Source organism: Cervus canadensis, chromosome 15 (genome assembly GCF_019320065.1).
Source record: "Cervus canadensis isolate Bull #8, Minnesota chromosome 15, ASM1932006v1, whole genome shotgun sequence".
NCBI lineage: Eukaryota > Metazoa > Chordata > Mammalia > Artiodactyla > Cervidae > Cervus > Cervus canadensis.
The window spans coordinates 39,991,482-40,009,441 of NC_057400.1; the positions used below are offsets into that span (position 1 = coordinate 39,991,482).

General features: G+C 39.4%; 2 protein-coding genes across 5 annotated transcripts in view; one reads left to right on the forward strand and one right to left on the reverse strand.

Annotated features, from left to right (window-relative positions):
• Positions 1–783, reverse strand: part of BAZ2B (bromodomain adjacent to zinc finger domain 2B) — a 399,660-nt gene extending 398,877 nt beyond the window's left edge. The window contains exon 1 of the mRNA XM_043488288.1: positions 692–783. The gene's annotated coding sequence lies outside the window, so the exon portion shown is untranslated. The remainder of the gene's footprint in view (positions 1–691) is intronic.
• A 90-nt stretch (positions 784–873) lies between these two features.
• The window catches only part of MARCHF7 (membrane associated ring-CH-type finger 7), a 49,330-nt gene continuing 32,243 nt past the window's right edge, over positions 874–17,960 (forward strand). For 3 of the 4 annotated variants that reach the window (XR_006273235.1, XM_043488311.1, XM_043488313.1), the window contains exon 1: positions 874–1,025. The gene's annotated coding sequence lies outside the window, so the exon portion shown is untranslated. The remainder of the gene's footprint in view (positions 1,026–17,960) is intronic. The other variant, XM_043488312.1, reaches the window with a different exon arrangement.

Genomic DNA, 17,960 nt, shown 5'->3' on the forward strand with positions numbered 1-17,960 from the left:
TACATGTTTGATACCTTATTCAAAAGCCACATATCACCTAAATCCACAGAAATGTTGGCTTTTTCTCTAATCTACTCCCTTAGTATTCATTTGACATCTTGGTTTACCACATTTACAGTTTTTTTAAAGTTTCGTCTCATTCTCATCAGACCATTTATCACACAATTTTCCTCCCTCTTTCTAAGTGGATGCATTTTAACCGCAAAATCTGTAGCTACACTATCAAAGATTAGTGCCACGATTTTAAAAGACATGACTGCAGAAATACACCACTACCAACATTGAACTACCACAAGGAACGAATGGTCTGGGACGAATCGGCTCCGACCCTTAAAGGGGAGGGCTCGCTGCCATCACATAGGGTGAACAGGGAATGGGAGGAGGGGAGGTCGGAAAGGCAGTGTTTGATTCAAGTCAATAAACATTCACTGCGCCACTCACCAAGCGCAAAACGAAAAAAAAAAAAAAGATGGGCGGTATTTCAAGCAGTGGGCCCTGCAGATTTGCCGAAGGGGCCAATATCCTGTGGCGCTGACTCGGGCGCTGGGGAGCAGTAGGGCTGGATATGAGCCCTTCACCAGCCAGGCGAGGGCGGCCAACCAGGGCCGGGCCTCCGGTGCCCCGCTCCCAATGCCCACAAACTCGCCGGCCCAGTCGCCAGCCCGCCGGCCGATCAGCCGCAGCCGCTTACCGGTGGCGCCTCGCTGCCTCCCCGGGGGCAGCCCTTCAACGGTTGCCGCAGTCAGAGCACCACCCCGCGGTGGGGTACGTCGAGCCCGCCTGCAGCTCTCGGATCCGCGTAGCTCCACCAATCTCGCGAGAACTCGGCGGAGTCCGCGAAGTCGCGGAGAGGAGAAGGGAGGGGCATTTAACGGTGGAGGCTGGTTCTGCGCCGGATCCGGGAGCTGGGCGGACGCCATTGTGCTTCGTGGTCTACTGTTCTGACTCAGTTAGAGGCCTAAAACTCCGAGGAGGAAAGCGGCGGTGTGATCGCTGGGAGCGGGACAAACCCTGTTCAGTGCCAGGTCAGGGGCAGGGGTAATAAACTGCGGGCCTCGGGTTTCTGGCTCTCGGGGAGGTGGTTCTAGTCGAGGCCGCGGGTGGGGGAGGGGAGGAAACGAAGCGCTGGCCTGGGGACACCGAGGCCCCTTCCTTCACTTCAATATCCGGGTGCAGGCGCTTGATCCGGGACCGTGGGTGATAAGGCGAGCCGGGCGCAGGCCTTCTTTGCCGGTGGCCATTCGTCCCGTGGTGGGGTTTGTGACGGGTGGCGGGGGCAGGCCGTGCTTCTTGTGGACGTGCGGCGGCCTAGGAGAAGGGGCTTGAGCCCTGATTTTGGCCTTTGGCAGCCTTCTCTTCGATCGGGGTACGGACGGTCCTCCGGAACCTCGCGGGCAGGGAGTGTCACGAGTGAGGTATTTAATGATCGAGGTGTTAAAGGCGGGGAGATGTAGGGCTTTGCCAGACCAAACTCGAATTGAAGGAACCTTGCCAGCCCCTTTTGTAGGGGCAAAGATTTGCTCATTGATCATCCCGGGTCTTGAGTATCGTGATACTTTGGGATTTCTTTAGTATTGTAGTGTACTGTATATTCTTTAAATAGAAATAGGTGGTGGTATGTTTAACAACGTACCTGTTGGCATAAGAAGTAAAAGGAAGGCACTAGTAGTTGAATACAGTACTCCCTCATTTTAATGAAACTGCGTAGTAAAGATGACTGTACGCACACCAAACATACTGTAATTCTCTTTTCCTATGAGCAGATGTAAATATATAAGGAACATCTCTGTCTTGGTAATACTGATAAATTGATCACAAGTGCTGTCGTTTGGCGCTATTAAGAGCAAAGTGCGAAGTGAAATTGCATTCCTAAGATTAGTTTTTTCGATTTTGTAGGATGTTTTAGGTATTTTTCTTTTTCATTATTAAAATAATTTTAAAATCTCCCTTTTTCTTGCGTTAATCTATTTGTTTCTGTCTGGAACTAAAGATGAATTTCAGATTTGAAAATCAAACGCTATACCGTTGTTTAAAAGGCAGACACATACTGTAACTAGTTTTGTTTTTTTTTTCCCGTGAAATAAAATTGTGTTTCGGAAATGGGGTCAGTATTTCATTCACAGCTCTACAGCATTTGTGAAACAGCAGTGACACAGGAGGCATTAGGGACCGATATATAGGTTTCAGTCTTGATTTCACCGGAATTATTTAACCTTCCTAGAGTTGAAGTGAGGATTAAATTAGATGCAGTAGTGTGTGTAGCAGTCAACACTCGGGGACGTAATACTTGCAGAGTGAACTTTTGGTTAATGTAAACAATTGGAATTCATACTAAAGTCCAGTTCATATTCATGCATTTTTCAAATTTTACTCTCCCTGTAGTATATTACTCATAGGGTACTGAATGCTTCTCACACTCAAAATAATTATATTTATAAAAGTTCTATACTACTAAAAGTTCTTACTTTAGACAGGAAACTTTTACAGCTTTTCTTGTGCCCTAAATCATACCACAGAGGTCATGTCAGCATGGTCTGTAAATATAGTCCTGACTCTTTTTTTTCGAAGTTGCATGCTGGGTCAGAGGTCTGGAATAAGGATGGTTAAAGATTCCTTTCTTAGGTATAGGTAATTTCTGTTTCTGCCACATTGGCAAGAGAGCTTAATATTCCCAGATAAAGCACAAAGATTCCCTGTATAGGCACACACATATGTTCTATATGAAGATGTCAGATAATGAGCTTGAATATAAAAAGGTACCCATGGCTCCAGTTTTTAACCAGCTACATATCCATTTCACACAACTCTTTATCTGATATATGTTCAAGAGTTGCCCACTTAATTTCAGGAAAATAGTGCAAAACTATCAAAAAATGTAAAACAATTTTTGATAGTTTGTTGTATTTTCGCTACGAGATTCTAGATTAGGGCTTTACTTTACAAGGAGCTTGACACAGCGTCTGGATTACACAACTCACAGTTTAATCATCAAACTAATGTATGAAGAAGTGAAGTCGCTCAGTTGTGCATGACTTTGTGACTCCATGGACTGTAGTCTGGCGGGCTCCTCTGTACATGGGATTTTCCAGCAAGAATACTGGAGTAGGTTGCCATTTCCTTCTCAAGGGGATCTTCCCGACCCAGGGATCGAACTCTGATCTCCTGAATTACAGGCAGATTCTTTACCATCTGAGCCATTACAAATAATTATACATTTAGACTAATGTTAAAACAATTACTGTTATCTTAATGTAAGTATTGATACATGGTCATGTTGTGGGAGCATTGAGAGCAGGTGTTTAATCTTGGGGGAAATTTTTACAGGAAGTATTACTTGAACTGAGATGTGAAGGATGATTAGAAGTTTGGTAAGTAACTGTAAGTCATGGTATCATGGTTTGTTTTAGGAATGTACAGTTTGTTCCCCGTAGCTGAAACAGTTGAGTGGTTAGAGTATGACAGGAAAAGACCTATACTGTTTTAGAAGGTTAGTGCTCTATGCTTTTGGGATTAAAGAGCTCTTGTGTCCCTAAGCCAAATAAGGAATGATTTTAAATTATTTTTCTTGATACATCCTTCTGTTACTACAAATAATTGTGTTAGTAGTAAAGAACAGTGGGAAATGCATAAGTGAAATGCATAGCCTTGCATCAAACTTCATTTTTAACCAACAACTTAAACTTACCTAGTGAACCTTTTAGCTGTTTAGTAACTGAGTCAAAAACTAATCACATTAGTATAATTACAATTTAAAATGAGTAGATTTTCAATTCTTACTAAGATCTACTTGAATTCAATGAAGTAGGATTATAGGGAATTAGTTTATTTTCTCATAGTTGTTATTTTACAAAAATTCTATTATTAATACACTTGATAATCATAAGATGAAGCTGAAGAGGGGGAGCAGGGTAAAGTTATAATTTGAGAGTTGGCTGGGTTACTTTTCATGATCTTAATTTTTCTTTAGTCTGAACTCCTGATGTCAAAGCTGGTTTTTCTTGTTCTCAAAAGTATTTCTCTGGTTCTACTGGTTAGACTAGATAAGTCAAATGCCTGGTTTTGAGATTACCTACTGGTATACACCCTTTAGTCAACAGCTTTGAGAAATCTTGAACCTTCAAAACTAGTTTTCATCTCCTTGTTATGATCATTTCACTTCAGTGTTATGTTTCCTGGTTTCAGAATAACTCTAAAATAGTTTCCAGTTGCTCAGTGAAGGTTGAAACTTGACAAAGAGTAAATACACTTCAAAGGAGGACAGATTATTTCAAAGTATTCTAACGTAGACCTAACATCTTAGTCTTACTTTCTCATGAAGATGTTGAACTTTTTTCTAGTTATTTTTTAAGACTTGGGTGTATCTGTGTGTGTTAAATGCCTGCCAGCTGAAAATCAAGAGGGATTTTTTTTAAAGACCCCCAAACTTCTGTGCTTTCAGAGTATTTTCCTTGTGAGTACCCCTAGATTTTATGTCTCCATGTTCACTAATATCAACAGAACGCTAGGATTTCCCATTAAGAAAAAAAAATTTTCCTCAGGAGCAGATGTTTTAAACAAAGGCTATATACCATGTAGAGGTTTTTAACTATGTTTATATTTCTGGGAGACTGTTGGCTGTTGAAATACATAGGTATTTTCTGTAATAACTCTGATCTTCATGCCATGAATTCATTGCAGAGTACTGTTGTGCTTTTGGTAATTCAATGACTAACTCCCCTGGATATTTAAGAAAAAGTCTAAGTTAGACCCTGAAACGATTAGATTTTTCATGAAACTAGGTGCATGATGATGATTGTAGGAAAAGGAATAAGTTACGAAGCTTTGCTCTATTGTTACGTAACACACCACCTCAGAACCCTCTGGATTAAAACTACTATTTACAGTGTTATTACAGTTCTTTGTGCCTGTTGGGTAGTTCTGTTGGTCTTGCCGGGATTCACTCATGCAAGATTTTTAAGGCTAGCAGGTTCAAGATGGCAGGCGTCCCTCACAATTCCGGCACTTGGTGTTGGTTAACGTTTAGACTTTGCTCACTGTGGTCTTTTATGACATGAGGGTTCCAAAAAGCATTCAAGGAGAGTGAAAATGGGAGCTATAAGACTTCTTATAACCTTGGAAATCATACAGTGTCACATTACTTTCTGGTGGCTCAGACGGTAGAGAATCTGCCTGCAGTGCGGGAGACATGGGCCCCATCCCTGGATGTGGAAGATCGAGAAGAGATTGGCTACCCACTCCAGTATTCTTGCCTGGGGAATTCCATGGCTAGAGGAGCCTGATGGGCTACTGTCCATGGGGTTGCAAAGAATCAGTCACGGATGAATGACTAACACTTTCTTAGTCAAAATAAATTTCACAATGTAGCCCACATTCAAGGGGTGGGGAAATAGATTCCATCCTCTCCCAGGCAGATGATCACCATTAGTGCAAAGGGAGTGGGTATTTTGTAGCCATACTTTGTAATTTACCACAGGTGGCTTAGAATATTTTATTGAGAACAGACATTCTTAAAGATATCATGACTGGGATTTGCTTTAAAACTGAGGATGGTGAAATAGTTAAATGTTGATAATTGTTGAAGACTGTTGTTTGGCATGTGGAGGTTTATTGTCTTGATTTTTGTGTATGTTTGAAATTTTCTCATAATAAAAATAAAATTTTTAAGGCATACTCAGGTAATCTAAACTCCATTTTACAAAGTGATACTGACCTTATTTTCCATTTGTTATTTACCAGGATTTGTTACTTCTTTTGTGGTGTATAGATACTAAGGGGTATAAACCAGCAGTGCTGCAATTTAGAAAGGAAATTATTTTTAGGAGTTCTTTATAGATTTTATTGTAATGTAAGATAAAAAATATCTTGTCTGCCAGTAACTGTTTCCCTTAATTATCAAAGTTAGATTAAAAACATTTTGAAAAAGTTAAAGCAAAACCCACCCAGACGTAAAGTAAAATGTTAATAATATCCATTTTTCCCCCCAATTTTGTATGCATATGCTTAATATAAGTCAGGTACGTAAGTTATCTTTACAGTGATTATCCTCTGGTACCAAAATCTGGATGACTTTTAAAAATCTTTCTACTCTGGGTTAAAGACAAATTTCAAATAATGAACAAGCTAAAGTAATGCCTGTTCAGTCACTCAGTCATGTCTGAGTCTTTGCAACCCCACGGACTGCAGCCATCCAGGCTTTTCTCTCGATGGGATTTTCCCGGCAAGAATACTGGAGTGGGTTGCCATTTCCTCCTCCAGGGGTCTTCCTGAGCCAGGGATCAAACCTGCATCTCCTGCATTCAGGCAGATTCTTTACCACTGAACCCCTGGGGAGGCCCAAAGTAATGCCTACTAAAGCTGTTTATATGGAAATTTTACCATCTGATGGTATTGCTTAATACTAGCTATTATTTACTGACCATATATGGTGTGTCAGTAAAGCTCACGATACATCTGTAAAATTGGTACTATTGTTATTCCCATTTTGTAGGTGAAAAAAATAAAGCATTAGTGATATTAAGCCCAGAGTCACACCAAGGGACAGACTTCAAAGCTTGTGGTTTCAGATATTGTATTTACAAGTAGAAGTTGATGCATATGCTGAAAATTGGGCAGCACTTAGTTTATCTTGCTTTTATCCTGTTTACTGTTTTGGAAAAATTGCCTTTATTAATATATACATTTAAAATAAAGGGAGTGTCTTAGGTATAGGCTGTTAGTATGAATGGAGTTGGGCCTTTTTGTTAGTTTTGTCATTTGGTGTATGATTACTATGTGACTCATGACATGCTGAACATGACTATTATTTTAAGAATGGAACACAGTGATCTATAGAGTAATGGGAAAGGATACAAGTTATTTGAGAGATTCCTTTACAAGCAGAATCATCTATTAAATCAATTCAGCCAATTTCTCTTCAAATTTTTTGTGCTCTAGTTCTTTCCTTCTGTAACTAATTAAAGTACAATAGACTTTCTTACTCTTTGCTTAGTTTCTCTTAAACCCCCTCCTGTATTTGCCATCATCTGTTTTTTCCATCCTTCATTCTGGATAGTTTTCCTCTAGCCTGTTTCCCATTTCTCTGGTTTTGTCAGTTTTGCCTAGGCTACTGATAAATGCATCTGTTTCCCAGTTTGCTAATGTTAGAGCCATTTCATCATCTGGTTCTGTTGATTGCTATCTCTTGATGAATGTCTTTTCCTTGTTTTTCTAAATTTATTTTTAATTGGAGGATAATTGTTTTACAGTGTTGTGTTGGTTCCTTGTAGTTTTGTGTCTTATAATTTTTGATTGATGGTGAAATGTTGCACATGAAAGAACAGTGGAGACTGAGGTCATAATTTTTATGCCTGGATATGGACATATCTTGTCAGACTGTTAGTATGGTAGATTGAGTTGGTTTAGTCTGTAGTGGAGCTGGGTTTGAACTTTATTACTGCTTTGTATACTTTTCAGAGTTTTCTTTGACTGCTTCTGGATGGTGCTCAGTGAGAGGCTGGAATGCTCAAGGATTTATTTCAGTATTCTTTCACTAACTTCAGCTTCTATAGGCCCTTCATATCTGCACTACAGAGAGCCCTACAACTCAAAGGCTGTTGTAACTCCCTAAACAGTAAACTGCTGTATCTTCTTAGATACTTGGAGGAAAGTCCATGGGAAAGGAGGTGTTCTTAGTTTTATGCATCATTCTTGAGTTTTAGGCAGGCTGTAAGTGCCTGATCCTCAGAGGTGGAGCGGTCCCAAGATTTATGTCCTTTTCCCTTTTCCCAGACCCCTGTCACCTCCTCTCCACCTGGGTGAACTGGAAAGAAAGAAAAGTGAAGTCGCTCAGTCGTGTCCGACTCTTTGCAACCCCATGGACTGTAGCCTACCAGTATCCTCATTTCATCCATGGGATTTTCCAGGCAAGAGTACTGGAGTGGGTTGCCATTTCCTTCTGCAAGGGGATCTTCCCGACCCAGGGATCAAACCTAGGTCTCCCACTTTATTTTAAGGTGGTAGTTTTCCTCTGGTGGTTCAGCGGTAAGGAATCTGCCTTGCTAATGCAGAGATGCAGGGTCCACCCCTGGGTCGGGAAGATCCCGTAGAGAAGGAAATGGCATCCCACTCGAGTATTCTTGCCTGGGAAATCTCATGGATGGAGGAGTCTGGCAGGCTGCAATCCATTGGGTGGCAAAAGATTTGGACATAGCGACTTAACAACAACAATTTGAAAGTTAAGTGCAAAAGTTGAGTTAGAATTGTGGATACTGGGGTAAAGAATTGAGACTTTATTTTAAAGGTAGTAGAGAATAGTTGGAAGTCTGATTGGGAAGTGGTGTCATTACTAGTAAGATGAAATAGAAATGAGAAAATGTGTGGATTAATGACAAATTCCCTTTAGACAAGGCCTATTGTGCTATTATTAGAGAAAAACGTTGGTATACTTAGAGTAGGTCTCATATTTATGTCAAGTCTTTCTGAAAACGTTGTAAAAATTTAGTTTAAATTTGTATTTTAGTGTAAGTTGTGTGAAAAGTTTTCAGTTGCATTTAGCATGTGACTGAGATCTTGTTAACTTGCAGGTAACATTGGGGACACAATTTTGCATGTCGGGTAATGACAGAATTCTTTGAGGCTTTTTACCTAGTCTAAAAGTGTTTATTTCCATAGACTAGAGTTGAATTGTACTATTTATAGGTAGGAGAAACTCTTTTTTGGTCTAAAGTTCCTTTATAGTGTTAAGTGAAAGTTGCTCAGTTGTGTCCAACTCTGCGACTGTATGGTCCATGGAATTCTCCAGGCGAGAATACCGGAATGGGTAGTCTTTCCCTTCTCCAGGGAATATTCCCAACCCAGGAAATAAACCCAGGTCACTGGCATTGCAGGTGGATTCTTTACCAGCTGAACCACAGTTCAGTTTAGTTCAGTCACTCAGTCATATCCGACTCTTTGCGACCCCATGAACCGCAGCACACCAGGCCTCCCTGTCCATCACCAACTCCCGAAGTCCACCCAAACCCATGTCCATTGTCTTGGTGATGCCATCCAACCATCTCATCCTCTATCGTCTCCTTCTCCTCCTACCCTCAGTCTTTCCCAGCATCAGGGTCTTTTCAAATGAATCAACTCTCCTCATCAGATGGCCAAGTATTGGAGTTTCAGCTTCAACATCAGTCCTTCCAGTGAACACCCAGGACTGATCTCCTTTAGGATGGACTGGATCTTGGATCTCCTTGCAGTCCAAGGGACTCTCAAGAGTATTCTCCAACACCACAGTTCGAAAGCATCAATTCTTTGGTGCTTAGCTTTCTTTATAGTCCAGATCTCACACCCATACATGACTACTGGAAAAACCGTAGCTTTGACTAGACAGACCTTTGTTGACAAAGTAATGTCTCTGCTTTTTAATATGCTGTCCAGGTTGGTCATAGCTTTCCTTCCAAGGAGTAAGTGTCTTTTAATTTCATGGCTGCAGTCACCATCTACAGTGATTTTGGAGCCCAGAAAAATAAAGTCAGCCACTGTTTCCCAATCTATTTGCCATGAAGTGATGAAACCAAATGCCATAATTTTAGTTTTCTGAATTTTGAGCTTTAAGCCAACCTTTTCACTCTCCTCTTTCACTTTCATCAAGAGGCTCTTTAGTTCTTCCTTGCTTTCTACCCTAAGGGTGGTGTCATCTGCACCACCTCTTAAATCTGAGGTTATTGATCTTTCTCCCGGCAATCCTGATTCCAGCTTGTGCTTCCTCCAGCCCAGCGTTTCTCATGATGTACTCTGCATATAAGTTAAATAAGCAGGGTTACAATATACAGCCTTGACGTACTTCTTTTCCGATTTGAAACCAGTCTGTTCCATGTCCAGTTCTAACTGTTGCTTCCTGACCTGTATACAGGTTTCTCAAGAGGCAGGTCAGGTGGTCTGGTATTGCCATCTCTTTCAGAATTTTCCACAGTTTATTGTGATCCTCACAGTCAAAGGCTTTGGCATAGTCAATAAAACAGAAGTAGATGTTTTTCTGGAACTCTTGCTCTTTTGATGATCCAGCGGATGTTGACAAATTGATCTCTGGTTCCTCTGCCTTATCTAACAGCAACTTGAACATCTGGAAGTTCACGGTTCACATATTGCTGAAGCCTGGCTTGAGGAATTTTGAGCATTACTAGCGTGTGAGATGAGTGCAATTGTGCAGTAGTTTGAGCATTCTTTGGCTTTACCTTTCTTTGGGATTGGAATGAAAACTGACCTTTTCCAGTCCTGTGGCCAACTGCTGAGTTTTCCAAGTTTGCTGACTTATTGAGTGCAGCACTTTCACAGCATCATCTTTTAGGATTCGAAATAGCTCAACTGGAATTCCGTCACCTCCATTAGCTTTGTTCATAGTGATGCTTCCTAAGACCCACCTGACTTGACATTCCAGGATGTCCGACTCTAGGTGAGTGTGAGTGATCACACCTTCATGATTATCTGGGTTGTGAAGATTTTTTTGTACAGTTCTGTGTATTCCTGCCACCTCTTCTTAATATCTTCTGCTTCTGTTAGGTCCATACCATTTCTGTCCTTTATTGAGCCCATCTTTGCATGAAATGTTCCCTTGGTATCTCTCATTTTCTTGAAGAGATCTCTAGTCTTTCCCATTCTATTGTTTTCCTCTGTTTCTTTTCACTGATTGCTGGGGAAGGCTTTCTTATCTCTCCTTGCTATTCTTTGGAACTCTGAATTCAAATGGGTACATCTTTTCCTCTCCTCCTTTGCTTTTCACTTCTTTTCACAGTGAAAAGGCCTCTTTTGTAAGGCCTCTTCAGACAGCCATTTTGCTTTTTTGCATTTCTTTCTCTTGGGGATGGTCTTGCTCCCTGTCTCCTGTACAATGTTACGAACCTCCGTCCATAGTTCATCAGGCACTCTATCAGATCTAGTCTCTTAAATCTGTTTCTCACTTCCATGGTATAGTCATAAGGGATTTGATTTGGCTGAACCACAAAGGAAGCACGATAGTGTTAAATCGGCCACCAAAAACATGAACTTGTTTTTAAAGAGCTCTACAGAGGTTTCCTATGAAGCCCAGCTGCATGAAATTGCCTTTTTAGAATATTGTCAGGTTTTTTTTTAATAGTAGTTAACAAGTCACAGATTTATGAGATGATAGACTACATAAATTTTGGAGTTGGTATAAACATTTGCTTTCCACTAGTGTTCCTTATGCCAGCTACTCTTAAAATGCCTGAAAGTAAGGGAACACTTAAAAGTCACCTTAAGACTAGTTGGGTAAGCTATCAGTTAAATACCAGCTTCAGAGAATCTTACTAGTTCAAAAGTTCAATACGATAAAAATCTCAAATATTGATCATAAGATTTTTGTGACTTTGTGGTTCATTACCTTCTTTCTGCATTTCAAATTGAAACAGGTTCTGAAGAATGATTAATAGGACCTCTAGGAGCAGTCAGTGCCTCATCTTACTCATACATAGGTGTGTTGATAAGGAATATGAGCGCTCAAGTCCAGTTGATCCAGATGCCTAGGATATGAGTGAGACTTGGAGTAAAAATTGAAGTGTGTTAATGATCGAAGCTTCATAGCAATGAGTGCTAAATACAGATTGAGTGGCAAGGCATGGCACATATCTCTTCTGCTCCACTATCCTATCTGACTTTACTTATAAGATACAGGTTCAAATTTTAAAGTATTCATGATTTTCAATGTCAACAGTGGAGCTTTTAATGAAACACAGGGCCTCATGTGTTTGCTTAAGTGGTCACACATTTATAAAATCAGCCCTGCTGATATTTTTATCTTATCACCAGAAAGAAAAAGACCTCATCTATCCAACTCTGGAATCAAACTGACAGAAATATATATTTAAAGAAACTGTACAGTGACAAGGGCTTCCGAGGTGGTGCTGGTGGTAAAGAACCTGCTTGCCAATGCAGGAGACGTGAGGCACAGGTCCTATCCCTGAGTCAGGAAGATTCCCTGGAGGAGGGCATGGCAACCCACTCCAGTATTCTTTCCTGGAGAATCCCATGGACAGAGGAGCCTTGTGGGCTACAGTCCATAGGGTCGCAAAGAGACATAGCTTAGCATGCACGCATAGTGACAGAAGGAAAGTAAGAGGCCATTATATACTGACCATTGAGGAAAGGTTGTACATATGCAGCCTTTTGTGCTTTACTTTTTAAGTTTTGGTTAAAAGCATTGAGCTTCAGGATACTTTTTTCCAGCTTGATTGCTTATACTTTTCTGTTAGAGCATTTATAGCTGTTTAAGTTATATCGTTATTTATGTAGTTTGTTCTCTCCTAGACCACAGCTTCTTTATAGTCATTACCTCACTAGGTTCAGTGTTGTCCCCTCCCTCCATCCCTTTGTTTAGTGTCTATTAATGTGCTTAGCATGTGTAAGCATGTGAAAAACTACTTGAATGAATGAATGAATGAACTTGAGAAGATGCCTCATAGTATCTTGTAAGTGATTTGGTAGAAGTTTTTCAAGGACTGCACATTTTATTTTTTACCATTTTTTGTGCTTTTGACCTACAACTTACACAACCAAATTATATAAGTTTTCTGGTAACACCTACATTGTCAAAATTTAATCAATTTATGTAGAGGGGTTTCCAAAAATAGTTTATGCAGTATAAATTACAGCTCTCGGAGGACTCTGCCTCTTTGCCTTCTCCCAAGAGCTTTGTTTTCAGAGATTTCCTACTAGGTTAGTTTCATTCTGCAAGTAAGTGTGCAAGTAAGAATTGAGTATAGATATAGTCAAAGTAAACCATGACAAGTATGATTAAGAAGCATTATTGTTCACATGTAAATCCATGGCTGATTCATGTCAATGTATGGCAAAAACCACTACAATATTGTAAAGTAATTAGCCTCAAACTAATAAAGAAAAAAAAAAGAAGCATTATTGTAAAGAATCAACTGTAGGCCTGTATCTTTTTAAAAACATTTTATTTCCCGTTTAAAATCCTCAACAAATATAGTCCCTTGTTTAATATTTTTATAGCCTTCTTGATAAAGTAACAAGTATGCTACTTGTTAAATCTCATGGGCTTTTATGTGTCACTATTTAACCATTAGTATTCTTTCTACTGTTGTATGCCTTCTTTAAATGTCCAATTCATAATTCACTTTTTAAATACAAATTTTTATATGGATGGAGAGTTTATAGAAAGCTGAAGGTAGGAAAGATTTACATTAGGTGAGTGTATGCTTTATCATCCAAACCAGGCCACTTTTGAGAGACAATGCAAGTACTATTAATAATTGTCCAGGGATAATGAGCACAAATTAGGACTTTTCTTGCCATAAACTGAAACTGGTCTCAGCAAACCAGGAAATATTGTCATCCTGCTTAAAAGAATAACAGCAGTCCTTTGCCTCACCCTTTACCTCTTTACCAGTCCACTTTCCATAGGCAGCTATCCTTAACTTTTAACTGTTTTAGGAATTACCTTCATATTTCTAAATGATGTGTTCATGATTTTTGAGTATTTTATGTGTATGTGTGTGTGTACATATACACACACACACACACACACACAAGGGTGCTCAGTCATGTCCGACTCTTTGCAGTCCCATGGTCTGTAGCCCACCAGGCTTCTCTGTTCATGGGATTTTCCTGGTAAGAATAGTGGAGTGTTGTCATTTCCTCCTCCAGGGAATCTTCCCGATCCAGGGATCAAACTAGCATCTCCTGTGTCTCCTGCATTGCAGGCAGATACTTTACCACTGAACCATCAAAGAACCCTGTTTCCTAAGCTTTGCGTCTGGTTACATGCTGGTTTTCCTAGGACCTGCTCTTCATTTAACTGACTTTCTATAGTTTTGTCTTTTGATTGTTTTTAAAAATCTTTCATGTCTGAATATTTTCTCCACCTCCTGTTTAGTTTCTAAATTGGGGTTCAGTGCAAATTTTTTTTCTCAGTACTACAGGCCTTGCTTTATTGTCTTCAGAGTTTTTAAAGTTGTAATTAAGAAGCCATTCTGATTTCTTTTCTATATGACCTATTTTTCCATTCTTGTAAATTATAGTATCTTTATTTCTGGTGTTCTGAAATTTCAAGATGATAAATGGTGCTTAATGTTGGTCTTTATTCTTTGATCCTGGCAGCTACTCTTGACCGCTTTCAATGTGGAGATATATGGCCTTCAATTCTTGAAAAGTTTTTTCAATTTTTTGGTAATTTTTTCTTCTCCATTTTCTTTTCTCTCTGTCTATAACCATGCTTACAGTCAAATGATCAGTAACTCCCCTGGACAGTTCTGTTTTTGAGTTACATTTTCCACTTCTGGGGTGTGTCCTCAGTTTACTCCCAACTTTTTTGTTGGATTTATTTCAGTGTATCACATATCTTTTTTTTTAAGTGTATAGCATTTTGGATTTCCACAGCTGTTCATTATACTGGTTGCTTTCTGAAGCATCCATTCTTACTTTATAATGAATGTCTTTTGCTCCTTTTGAGAATAGTAATTTATTAGCTTCTTTCCCCAGATTTCCTCTAAGTTCTTTTTTTTGTTGTTTACTTTGGTCTTTCTTTTTGGATACCTAGTGATCCTTGGTGTTTGTCTATTAGAGGGAAGCACTAAAAAAGATGATTAGAAATTCATGGTTACTAGTGGACTTCACTTTTGGTAGGATGGTCAAATGACAAGCTAGCTTTGTAATTGGAAGCATTCCAAATATCAGTATCCAGAAGTGTCTAGTATTTTTGTTTGGTTTTCTGACAGCATTGTAGGAACAGCATCAGGAAAGAGAGAAGTTTTGGGTCTCAATTTTGAGTAGGTAGATTTTCTTTTATTCCTTATACTTAACCTTTGCAGAGATGGTTGTATATTGGGGGAGGGGTTAGTGGCTTACAAGGGAGTTCCTTATTCTCCAAAGAATAAATACCCTATTTTTTGAAAGAATGGAGCTGTGGGAAGAATTGGGAGTTTTTACTACTCCAAGTGCAGATTTTAATTTGGCAACTCCACACATTATCCCTTTATTATGGCATCTTGTATCTCCAGGTCGTGATTCTTTCTAGGATGCTATGGCTTACTGCTCTGCTTCCAGTTCCTACCTTTCTGTAAAAATGCTTAGGAAATATTATCCTCTCCTGAATTATTCTACCTCTCCCCCAACTTTTTTTGATTTTCCAAATTACATTGAAATCTCTTGCCTTTTATGATCCCTTTTCCTATTCTTTTCATAGTTAAAGCTTTTGGATTCATCAACTGTCATTTTGCAGGGATTTTGGAGAAAGGGACCAAATTACGTACATAAAGATAATTGGTCATGTTTAACTGGAACTTCAAACTGATCTTTTCTGATAAGCTATCTTTGATTTAATCATGTTCCAAAGTATAGCTTTTTCTTTGGTTCCTCGGATATTCTTAGATGAATAATTCTAATTGATACTTGGCTTGTGTTGTTGTCTTTTTCAGGTCTGTTGTATATCTCCTACTGTAGCACAGACCTTTTGTTTTGTTGATGTTTTAGCTCTCTTCATCCTCTTTTCCGTTATTGGTTGATACCATGTTTTTGGCAGATAGTCTTTTGTAGCAGAGCCATATGATTGATCTAAAACTTAGTTGATAAGTTAATGAATTGAAAGTGAATTAGGTATTTTTAACTTAAACGTTTAAATTTGAATGTTTCAATACAGCAGACATAACTATTTAGGCTGCATATCAGGCAAGTAAAGCATGTTAATTTCAGTCCACTGCCAGAAAAATAAGGGAATGATTTTTGACCTTGAAAGTGGTAACTGGGACAAGTTGAAGACATTATTGTGATTTCTTTTTACTGTTACTTTCTTTTGCCCTTCTCATTTTACTGTCTTGGCTGGTGTCATCTCAGTTGTTCAGAAGCCGTGCATTGTAAATGTCTTTCCAAGAAAAAATTTACAACTTTTTTTTTTTTCAACTTCATAAAATTGTTTTCATAGTTACACCTACTGGTAATAGTCTAAAACTGGAAACAACCCAGTGTTCACCCACAGTAGAAAAGAGAAATAAATTGGGTGTATTGATACAGTGAAATGTTACATAAACCACAGAATGAATTAATCTCACAAATATAGTGTTAAGCAAATGAAGCCAAACAGAAAAAGAGTACATGTTGTAAGAATCCATTTATATCAGTTCAGTTCAGTTCAGTTCAGTTGCTCAGTCGTGTCTGACTCTTTGCGACCCTATGGACTGCAACATGCCAGGCTTCCCTGTCCATCACCAGCTCTCAGAGCTTGCTCAAACCCTGAGTGTCCATTGAGTTGGTGATGCCATCCAACCATTTCATCCTCTTGTCCCTTTCTCTTGCTGCTCTAAATCTTTCCCAGCATCAGGGTCTTTTTCAAGGAGTCAGTTCTTCCCATCAGGTGGCCAAAGTATTGGAATTTCACCTTCAGCATCAGTCCTTCCAATGAATATTCAGGACTGATTTCCTTTAGGATTGACAGGTTTATCTCCTTGCAGTCCAAGGGACCCTCAAGAGTCTTCTCAAATATCGTAGTTCAAAAGCATCAATATTTTGGCACTCAGCTTTCTTTATAGTCCAACTCTCACATCCATACATGACTACTGAAAAAACTGTAGCTTTGACTAGATGGACCTTTGTTCACAAAGTAATGTCTCTGCTTTTTAATATGCTGTCTATGTTGGTCATAGCTTTTCTTCCAAGGAGCAAGTGTCTTTTAATTTCATGGCTGCAGTCTCCATCTACAGTGATTTTGGAGCCCCAAAGAATAAAGTCTCACTGTTTCCATTGTTTCCACATCTATTTGCCATGAAGTGATGGGACCGGATGCCATGATCTTAGTTTTCTGAATGTTGAGCTTTAAGCCAACTTTTTCACTCTCCTCTTTGATTTTCATGAAGAGGCTTTTTAGTTTTTCACTTTCTGCCCTAAGGGTGGTGTCATCTGCATATCTGAGGTTATTGATATTTCTCCCAGCAATCTTGATTCCAGCTTGTGCTTCTCATGCCCAGCGTTTCTCATGATGTACTCTGCATAGAAGTTAAATAAGTAGGGTGACAATACGTCAAGACAATAAGCTTTGACATACTCCTTACCTGATTTGGAACCAGTCTGTTTTTCCATGTCCAATTCTAACTGTTGCTTCTTGACCTGCATATAGATTTCTCAGGAGGCAGGTCAGGTGATCTGGCATTCCCATCTCTTTAAGAATTTTCCAGTTTGTTGTGATCCACACAGTCAGCTGCTTTGACGTAGTCAACAAAGCAGAAGTAGATGTTTTTCTGGAACTCTCATGCTTTTTTGATGATCCAACGAATGTTGGCAAATAAAATGTAACTAATGGTGACCCTTGGCATGTGTTGAGGAATGTTTACCCTAGGAAACTTAGAAATTTTTCTCACTTTTGAGAAGGGGAGGCAGGAAAACAATTTACGGCATGCAGTATGGTATCTTAATAAAGTATGTGCAAAGTAGAAGCACACTTGATCTTGTTTTAAGGCTCTGCTCAGTAATTGAATGGGGAATATATAGACTTTGCGGGCATGTACAAAGTCCTGTGAGAGCATACTCCGTTAAGGAGTGTACAGATTAAATACAGTATAGCTAATGCTTACAGTGTGAGTATTGAACACTAATCTCACACGCTAGTAAAGTAATGCTCAAAATTCTCCAAGCCAGGCTTCAGCAATATGTGAACTGTGAATTTCAGATGTTCAAGCTGGTTTTAGAAAAGGTAGAGGAACCAGAGATCAAATTGGAAACAACTTCTGGATCATCGAAAGAGCAAGAGTGTTCCAGAAAAATATCTATTTCTGCTTTATTGATTATGCCAAAATCTTTGACTGTGTGGATCACAAAACTGTGGAAAATTCTGAAAGAGATGGGAATACCAGACCACCTGACCTGCCTCTTGAGAGACCTGTATGCAGGTCAGAAAGCAACAGTTAGAACTGGACATGGAACAACAGACTGGTTCCAAATAGGTTAAGGAGTACGTCAAGGCTGTATATTGTCAC